This window comes from Osmia lignaria, unplaced genomic scaffold (genome assembly GCF_051020975.1).
Source record: "Osmia lignaria lignaria isolate PbOS001 unplaced genomic scaffold, iyOsmLign1 scaffold0089, whole genome shotgun sequence".
Taxonomy (NCBI): domain Eukaryota; kingdom Metazoa; phylum Arthropoda; class Insecta; order Hymenoptera; family Megachilidae; genus Osmia; species Osmia lignaria.
This window is the reverse complement of record NW_027478230.1, coordinates 20,001-30,000: the sequence shown is the minus strand read 5'-3', so window position 1 is coordinate 30,000 and position 10,000 is coordinate 20,001. Positions and strand designations below refer to the sequence as shown.

The window sequence follows — 10,000 nt, the reverse complement described above, 5'->3', positions numbered from 1 at the left end:
TCGCGTGTGTATTCGCTTTTTCGACGCTTTTTAACCATTTAACTTGTTTAGCGAAGCTAAACGCACAGACAGACAAAAAAAAAGGAACAGCATCGCGCGTCAAACAGCGACGACCCATCTGAAGCGATCTTTCATTTATACACCGTTTGTAAACAGAGAGATGTATAAAGCGCGGGGAATCATTCGAAACCCTGGGGCTATTCGAGCTTGCATTTCAGCAAATTATCATCTCAAACATTTCACTCGTTTGCTTTTTCTAAATTTATAGGAGAGCTTCTTTCGTTTATTTTTGACACACCTTTCGTAAATATCGTTTCTGGCAACGTCGGGAGCGTGGATTTCTACAAGTGAACAATCGCGCCGATCCGATAACTTCCAGCAGGATGGAGAATCTTTATAGATTATCTTCCGAGAACTCGGTGCTTTCACGGGCGGTCGTTTATAAATTTTAACGAACGACTCGCGCGCCGTGACGCACTTGCGCTAGTTCGAAGAGATATTTCGAAATTTGTTTTTCTCCTTTAACGGCCTGCATTTAGTGTATCGGTTGCGATTTTCGTCACATCGTTTCCACGACAAACGCCGACGAACTGCCCAACTATCGCTCGTACGTTGCGACTCTTTCTTTGTTTATCGTTCATTCATTCTTTCAATTTCGTTCGATAATCCCGCTCCGAAACGTTCTACTTTCGTTGAACGACGGCGAGATGTTTAGAAAGAAATGAATTACTCTTTTTTCGAGAAGCAAACGCAAGCAGTCTTTTGTTAAGAAAACGACCCTCAGCCAGGCGTGGTCCAGGAATTGTATCCGTGGACCGCAATGTGCGTTCGAAATGTCGATGTTCATGTGTCCTGCAGTTCACACGTTGACGCGCAATTAGCTGCGTTCTTCATCGACCCACGAGCCAAGTGATCCACCGTTCAGGGTAATCGTAAAATTTTGTATTTCAAACTCTTTAGATCTTTAGAGTGTTATTTTCATTATTAACACGCATCACATTCGATACCCACATCACTCTCCCACCCGGCGCGTGCGGGAGAGCGAATTCGGGCGTCGCCAACGTATTTGTTTGTTTGTTTGTTCGATCGTTGACGACACGATCGCGTCCAAGGACGGAAACCGTCGGAGAAACGCCCAGTGGCACGCTCCTCTCGACGGTCGGGCGTAAAGTACATTTAAAAACCTTGAAAAGTACGAACGCACACAAGGAATGCGAGCGCGCGTCCTGTCGCTGAATCGTGGGTTGCGAGATTCGAACAGACACACGGCCGGCGACGATCGGTCTAACTAATGGACACATAGTTTTTCAAAGACTCGCTATCGTCGCTTCTCAGCCGGTCCGTAAACAACACACATCGATCAGGCGGACGCACGAATCTTACCACGGTGCGTGTTTCGTAGATTCCAGGTTACCCGCAAGTACCTCTCTCTCCCTCTCGAAAGAGGAATCTCGATCCGTCCTTTTTGGACAATGGAGAAATCTTTTTATCGCAACACGGATGGCAAAGAAACAACCAAAGCGTAGGAGCGTGGGGACGAGAGCGACGAAAAGAACGTCGCGAAAACAAAGTTTCGACGGTTGCTCGTTCTAATACATCGTAGTTTCAACTCTCTCAGTTTTAACCACTCCTAGACGCTTCGTAAACTTTTAACAATTCTTCGCCTCCGCGAGTTTCATTTCGAATAGAGCGAACGCAACACGGACCAAAAAAACTCCGGTGATGCCAGATCATTTAGCAAAGATCAGACGGCGGGTCATCTGTATTCCTTTTCTCTCTTTTTTATATCTTTCCATTTAACTAGGGTGTCGCAACGACGGGTACATTTATATATTTATATATATTGTATTTCAATTTTAATGATCCTTCACTTTCGGTTTGTAATAATATGATCCTTCTTTCATTTCGATCCTTCATATTGTAGGTTAACCAACAGAAGTTTGTTTTTTTACGACTTGTATTTTTGTGGTTTGTTTGTTTGTTTCTTACGACTTGTTTGTACCCGATCAAGTAGACGACGACCCATAAGTATAAGTTAGAGAGATAAAGGTCGAGAGACCTCACGCAAGCGTCTTTTACTTCCATTCACATCAGCCAGAGAGAAATGGTCCGGCGTCGTGCTCTTTGGCGCCGTTGGTCGCACAGTTTTTTTGCCGGCGGTTCCGAACGGACGGGAGAAACGCGATGAGTAATCAAAGCGACCTCCGCACGTAACCGTGTCGGTGTAATTTTACCGCATCGCAGCGTTTTGGTATTTGTTTCTTATTGGCTCGAACCCGAGATTTATGTGTTTTGTGTCATGTATATGGTATTATTTATTATATCTTTCTCGTTTTGTATAATTTTTGGTCCGAGCTCAATAAACTTTTATATCGCTTTATCAATGATCCATTCAGTTAGGTTTTCTCTTGTATTTTTAATTTGTTAATGATCCTTCCGCAGGTTCACCTACGGAAACCTTGTTACGACTTTTACTTCCTCTAAATAATCAAGTTTGGTCATCTTCCCGGTAACATCGGCAATGCCGAGACATTGCCGCGCACCAGTCCGAAGACCTCACTAAATCATTCAATCGGTAGTAGCGACGGGCGGTGTGTACAAAGGGCAGGGACGTAATCAACGCGAGCTTATGACTCGCGCTTACTGGGAATTCCTCGTTCATGGGGAATAATTGCAAGCCCCAATCCCTAGCACGAAGGAGGTTCAGCGGGTTACCCGGGCCTTTCGGCCAGGGAAAACACGTTGATTCCTTCAGTGTAGCGCGCGTGCGGCCCAGAACATCTAAGGGCATCACAGACCTGTTATTGCTCAATCTCGTGCGGCTAGAAGCCGCCTGTCCCTCTAAGAAGATTTGTTTGTACGTTGGTAGTAAAAACCCACCGACCGAAGTCGGGGGCCTTCGAGATACCATAAGTTACGTCTATTTAACAGGCTAGAGTCTCGTTCGTTATCGGAATTAACCAGACAAATCGCTCCACCAACTAAGAACGGCCATGCACCACCACCCACCGAATCAAGAAAGAGCTATCAATCTGTCAATCCTTCCGGTGTCCGGGCCTGGTGAGGTTTCCCGTGTTGAGTCAAATTAAGCCGCAGGCTCCACTCCTGGTGGTGCCCTTCCGTCAATTCCTTTAAGTTTCAGCTTTGCAACCATACTTCCCCCGGAACCCAAAAGCTTTGGTTTCCCGGAAGCTGCCCGCCGAGTCATCGGAGGAACTTCGGCGGATCGCTAGCTGGCATCGTTTATGGTTAGAACTAGGGCGGTATCTGATCGCCTTCGAACCTCTAACTTTCGTTCTTGATTAATGAAAACATTTTTGGCAAATGCTTTCGCTTCTGTCCGTCTTGCGACGATCCAAGAATTTCACCTCTAACGTCGCAATACGAATGCCCCCATCTGTCCCTATTAATCATTACCTCGGGGTTCCGAAAACCAACAAAATAGAACCGAGGTCCTATTCCATTATTCCATGCACAGAGTATTCCAGGCGAAGGTAGCCTGCTTTGAGCACTCTAATTTGTTCAAAGTAAACGTACCGGCCCACCTCGACACTCAGTGAAGAGCACCGCGATGGGATATTAGTTGGACCGCCCGCGAGGAGCTAAGCCCACCGGTAGGACGTACCACATAATGCCAGTTAAACACCGCGAGCGGTGAACCGACACTGTGACACACAGATTCAACTACGAGCTTTTTAACCGCAACAACTTTAATATACGCTATTGGAGCTGGAATTACCGCGGCTGCTGGCACCAGACTTGCCCTCCAATGGATCCTCGTTAAAGGATTTAAAGTGTACTCATTCCGATTACGGGGCCTCGGATGAGTCCCGTATCGTTATTTTTCGTCACTACCTCCCCGTGCCGGGAGTGGGTAATTTGCGCGCCTGCTGCCTTCCTTGGATGTGGTAGCCGTTTCTCAGGCTCCCTCTCCGGAATCGAACCCTGATTCCCCGTTACCCGTTACAACCATGGTAGGCGTAGAACCTACCATCGACAGTTGATAAGGCAGACATTTGAAAGATCCGTCGTCGGTGCTAGATGACCATACGATCAGCACAAAGTTATTCAGAGTCACCAAAGCCGACGATGGACGAACGGACAAGCCGTCCGCCACCGATTGGTTTTGATCTAATAAAAGCATTCCTCCCATCTCTGGGTGGAATTCTGGTTTGCATGTATTAGCTCTAGAATTACCACAGTTATCCAAGTAATGTTTTGTACGATCTAAGAAACCAAAACTGATTTAATGAGCCATTCGCGGTTTCACCTTAATTCGGTATGTACTTAGACATGCATGGCTTAATCTTTGAGACAAGCATATGACTACTGGCAGGATCAACCAGGGAGCTTAGTTATTATTGTAAATTTAAATTTTCGTCGTCGGCCCTCCCTGTAAGACCGATCGACGTTAAGCCATTTCTCTTTTGTATGTAACACACATTTCATAAATTTTGTACCTCTTATAGAGGCCAAATATTCTCCTCCTCCTCTCATAAAGCACGAAAATCACTTTCACGCCGTGCATCCATCGTGCAAGCACGTAGACCACACACGCTGGACAATATAATAAAAGATAGCGCGGACAGTGGCATGCTATACAAATCGAGAAAGCGCGTACAGTGATCATGCTGGTCATTTTGCCACCAAATTTTATAATCTTTATCATTAGAGCGGGCCCACCAACCTCGTCTCTGTACTTTATACATTTCTCCTCCATCTGCACACACCTTTTCAAACATTAACGGAGAGAGTTCCTTGGACTTGCTTTAAATGTACATATTAGATATGTTGGAATCTCTCTCCTTTAGAAGTTTCCCCAGCCTTAAAACTTCTTTCATTTTTACTCCTCTCTCCATACTTATTTTCCTCTCTGAACGTATCAGAGAGGATTTTATTTCTGACACCTCTTGACTTTTCTTAAATTCAGGGACGTAATTTTGTTCATAATTCAGTGGACTTTTGTGTATTTTATACTTTAAATATTTCCAAACAGTCTCCCTTCTAAAAGTGATAGAACGAATTTTCGTCTAACACTACTTTCTTGGTTCAAAAATTTTATACAATCTTATAACTTTTTCAGTTTTAACAAATTTTGGTTACAGACAGTTGATGCTCAGTTTGTACAAGTATGCAACATTTATAAGTGCATACAGGTCACCAGCCTTATATTACAAGGCTCACCACATATGGGCCATTCGGTCTTAGACACCGACCCGTGGTAATGCTGTGTGGAGATTAATAATAATCCGCAACGGAAAACCGGAACGAGAATAGTCGAGAAAGTATATTCTCGAGGAGCGGTAGACTGCTTTTCAACCGAAGTCATAAAAGAGCCACACGCTCGACGCTACTCCCGACCGGTCCGAGCGAACCGAAAGTGCCTTCCTATAAATACCGAACGGCCGGCCGCTAGGTCGGCGACGCATGGGCTTACGCCCAGGCGTATGCCTGTGCAAACCGCCGTGAGAGCGTACCATCCCGCCGGCACGGTAAAACTTAGACTGAAAATATCGTCGAACATATCCTTTCATTTTATAACGTTCTATACATGAAAATTAATAAATTAACATGCAGGACATAATAAATTCACATTCTCATGTAAATCATGGGTTTAATTAATATTTTAAAAAATTTTAAAACCGCCCAGAACCGATGAGATGAAAATATTAAAACGATATTTTTGCATTTTCTTACGGTAAAACATTAACAAATAAGCGACTATAGCAATATAAAACTCCATTTGTAATTTAATTAATCAAAATTAATATTTTTTTTTGATTTTTCAGCGATCCAGAACCGATGAGACGAAAACATTAAAACGATATTTTTGCATTTTCTTACGACAAAACATTAACAAATACGAGACTATAACAATATAAAACTACATATGTAATTTAATTAATCAAAATTAATAATTTTTTTTGATTTTTCAGTGATCCAGAACCGATAAGTCGAAAATTTTAACAATCATATTTTTGCATTCTGTACCGTGGATCCATCGTTAAACGCTATTAAACTAACGTCCGTGATGGTATAAATGCAGATTTTCGCTCCGTTTAGCCAAAATAACGAACTTTAGGTGCGCTCCGAAATATTTCAAAGTCCCAGCGGCGTATTGCTTCGCCTCTTAGAACCGATTAGTCGAAAATTTTAACAATCATATTTTTGCATTCTGTACCGTGGATCCATCGTTAAACGCTATTAAACTAACGTCCGTGATGGTATAAATGCAGATTTTCGCTCCGTTTAGCCAAAATAACGAACTTTAGGTGCGCTCCGAAATATTTCAAAGTCCCAGCGGCGTATTGCTTCGCCTCTTAGAACCGATTAGTCGAAAATTTTAACAATCATATTTTTGCATTCTGTACCGTGGATCGATCGTTAAACGCTATTGAACTAACGTCCGTGATGGTATAAATGCAGATTTTCGCTCCGTTTAGCCAAAATAACGAACTTTAGGTGCGCTCCGAAATATTTCAAAGTCCCAGCGGCGTATTGCTTCGCCTCTTAGAACCGATTAGTCGAAAATTTTAACAATCATATTTTTGCATTCTGTACCGTGGATCGATCGTTAAACGCTATTGAACTAACGTCCGTGATGGTATAAATGCAGATTTTCGCTCCGTTTAGCCAAAATAACGAACTTTAGGTGCGCTCCGAAATATTTCAAAGTCCCAGCGGCGTATTGCTTCGCCTCTTAGAACCGATTAGTCGAAAATTTTAACAATCATATTTTTGCATTCTGTACCGTGGATCCATCGTTAAACGCTATTAAACTAACGTCCGTGATGGTATAAATGCAGATTTTCGCTCCGTTTAGCCAAAATAACGAACTTTAGGTGCGCTCCGAAATATTTCAAAGTCCCAGCGGCGTATTGCTTCGCCTCTTAGAACCGATTAGTCGAAAATTTTAACAATCATATTTTTGCATTCTGTACCGTGGATCCATCGTTAAACGCTATTGAACTAACGTCCGTGATGGTATAAATGCAGATTTTCGCTCCGTTTAGCCAAAATAACGAACTTTAGGTGCGCTCCGAAATATTTCAAAGTCCCAGCGGCGTATTGCTTCGCCTCTTAGAACCGATTAGTCGAAAATTTTAACAATCATATTTTTGCATTCTGTACCGTGGATCGATCGTTAAACGCTATTGAACTAACGTCCGTGATGGTATAAATGCAGATTTTCGCTCCGTTTAGCCAAAATAACGAACTTTAGGTGCGCTCCGAAATATTTCAAAGTCCCAGCGGCGTATTGCTTCGCCTCTTAGAACCGATTAGTCGAAAATTTTAACAATCATATTTTTGCATTCTGTACCGTGGATCCATCGTTAAACGCTATTAAACTAACGTCCGTGATGGTATAAATGCAGATTTTCGCTCCGTTTAGCCAAAATAACGAACTTTAGGTGCGCTCCGAAATATTTCAAAGTCCCAGCGGCGTATTGCTTCGCCTCTTAGAACCGATTAGTCGAAAATTTTAACAATCATATTTTTGCATTCTGTACCGTGGATCGATCGTTAAACGCTATTGAACTAACGTCCGTGATGGTATAAATGCAGATTTTCGCTCCGTTTAGCCAAAATAACGAACTTTAGGTGCGCTCCGAAATATTTCAAAGTCCCAGCGGCGTATTGCTTCGCCTCTTAGAACCGATTAGTCGAAAATTTTAACAATCATATTTTTGCATTCTGTACCGTGGATCCATCGTTAAACGCTATTAAACTAACGTCCGTGATGGTATAAATGCAGATTTTCGCTCCGTTTAGCCAAAATAACGAACTTTAGGTGCGCTCCGAAATATTTCAAAGTCCCAGCGGCGTATTGCTTCGCCTCTTAGAACCGATTAGTCGAAAATTTTAACAATCATATTTTTGCATTCTGTACCGTGGATCGATCGTTAAACGCTATTGAACTAACGTCCGTGATGGTATAAATGCAGATTTTCGCTCCGTTTAGCCAAAATAACGAACTTTAGGTGCGCTCCGAAATATTTCAAAGTCCCAGCGGCGTATTGCTTCGCCTCTTAGAACCGATTAGTCGAAAATTTTAACAATCATATTTTTGCATTCTGTACCGTGGATCCATCGTTAAACGCTATTAAACTAACGTCCGTGATGGTATAAATGCAGATTTTCGCTCCGTTTAGCCAAAATAACGAACTTTAGGTGCGCTCCGAAATATTTCAAAGTCCCAGCGGCGTATTGCTTCGCCTCTTAGAACCGATTAGTCGAAAATTTTAACAATCATATTTTTGCATTCTGTACCGTGGATCCATCGTTAAACGCTATTGAACTAACGTCCGTGATGGTATAAATGCAGATTTTCGCTCCGTTTAGCCAAAATAACGAACTTTAGGTGCGCTCCGAAATATTTCAAAGTCCCAGCGGCGTATTGCTTCGCCTCTTAGAACCGATTAGTCGAAAATTTTAACAATCATATTTTTGCATTCTGTACCGTGGATCCATCGTTAAACGCTATTAAACTAACGTCCGTGATGGTATAAATGCAGATTTTCGCTCCGTTTAGCCAAAATAACGAACTTTAGGTGCGCTCCGAAATATTTCAAAGTCCCAGCGGCGTATTGCTTCGCCTCTTAGAACCGATTAGTCGAAAATTTTAACAATCATATTTTTGCATTCTGTACCGTGGATCCATCGTTAAACGCTATTGAACTAACGTCCGTGATGGTATAAATGCAGATTTTCGCTCCGTTTAGCCAAAATAACGAACTTTAGGTGCGCTCCGAAATATTTCAAAGTCCCAGCGGCGTATTGCTTCGCCTCTTAGAACCGATTAGTCGAAAATTTTAACAATCATATTTTTGCATTCTGTACCGTGGATCCATCGTTAAACGCTATTAAACTAACGTCCGTGATGGTATAAATGCAGATTTTCGCTCCGTTTAGCCAAAATAACGAACTTTAGGTGCGCTCCGAAATATTTCAAAGTCCCAGCGGCGTATTGCTTCGCCTCTTAGAACCGATTAGTCGAAAATTTTAACAATCATATTTTTGCATTCTGTACCGTGGATCGATCGTTAAACGCTATTGAACTAACGTCCGTGATGGTATAAATGCAGATTTTCGCTCCGTTTAGCCAAAATAACGAACTTTAGGTGCGCTCCGAAATATTTCAAAGTCCCAGCGGCGTATTGCTTCGCCTCTTAGAACCGATTAGTCGAAAATTTTAACAATCATATTTTTGCATTCTGTACCGTGGATCCATCGTTAAACGCTATTAAACTAACGTCCGTGATGGTATAAATGCAGATTTTCGCTCCGTTTAGCCAAAATAACGAACTTTAGGTGCGCTCCGAAATATTTCAAAGTCCCAGCGGCGTATTGCTTCGCCTCTTAGAACCGATTAGTCGAAAATTTTAACAATCATATTTTTGCATTCTGTACCGTGGATCCATCGTTAAACGCTATTGAACTAACGTCCGTGATGGTATAAATGCAGATTTTCGCTCCGTTTAGCCAAAATAACGAACTTTAGGTGCGCTCCGAAATATTTCAAAGTCCCAGCGGCGTATTGCTTCGCCTCTTAGAACCGATTAGTCGAAAATTTTAACAATCATATTTTTGCATTCTGTACCGTGGATCCATCGTTAAACGCTATTAAACTAACGTCCGTGATGGTATAAATGCAGATTTTCGCTCCGTTTAGCCAAAATAACGAACTTTAGGTGCGCTCCGAAATATTTCAAAGTCCCAGCGGCGTATTGCTTCGCCTCTTAGAACCGATTAGTCGAAAATTTTAACAATCATATTTTTGCATTCTGTACCGTGGATCGATCGTTAAACGCTATTGAACTAACGTCCGTGATGGTATAAATGCAGATTTTCGCTCCGTTTAGCCAAAATAACGAACTTTAGGTGCGCTCCGAAATATTTCAAAGTCCCAGCCGCGTATTGCTTTGCCCCGAAATTTTTCAAAGTTCCAGCGGCGTGTTGCTTTCAAAGTGCCTCCCTCTAAATACCGATCGGCAGGCCG

General features: G+C 42.5%; 2 non-coding genes across 2 annotated transcripts; both read right to left on the bottom strand.

The window, feature by feature from the left end:
* Positions 1–774: 774 nt before the first annotated feature.
* On the bottom strand, positions 775–929 carry LOC143307854 (5.8S ribosomal RNA). The gene has a single exon (XR_013064908.1). It is a non-coding gene; the product is annotated as a 5.8S ribosomal RNA (ribosomal RNA).
* Positions 930–2,425: 1,496 nt separating this feature from the next.
* Positions 2,426–4,349, bottom strand: LOC143307848 (small subunit ribosomal RNA). Its single transcript, XR_013064905.1, has one exon. It is a non-coding gene; the product is annotated as a small subunit ribosomal RNA (ribosomal RNA).
* Positions 4,350–10,000: the final 5,651 nt, after the last annotated feature.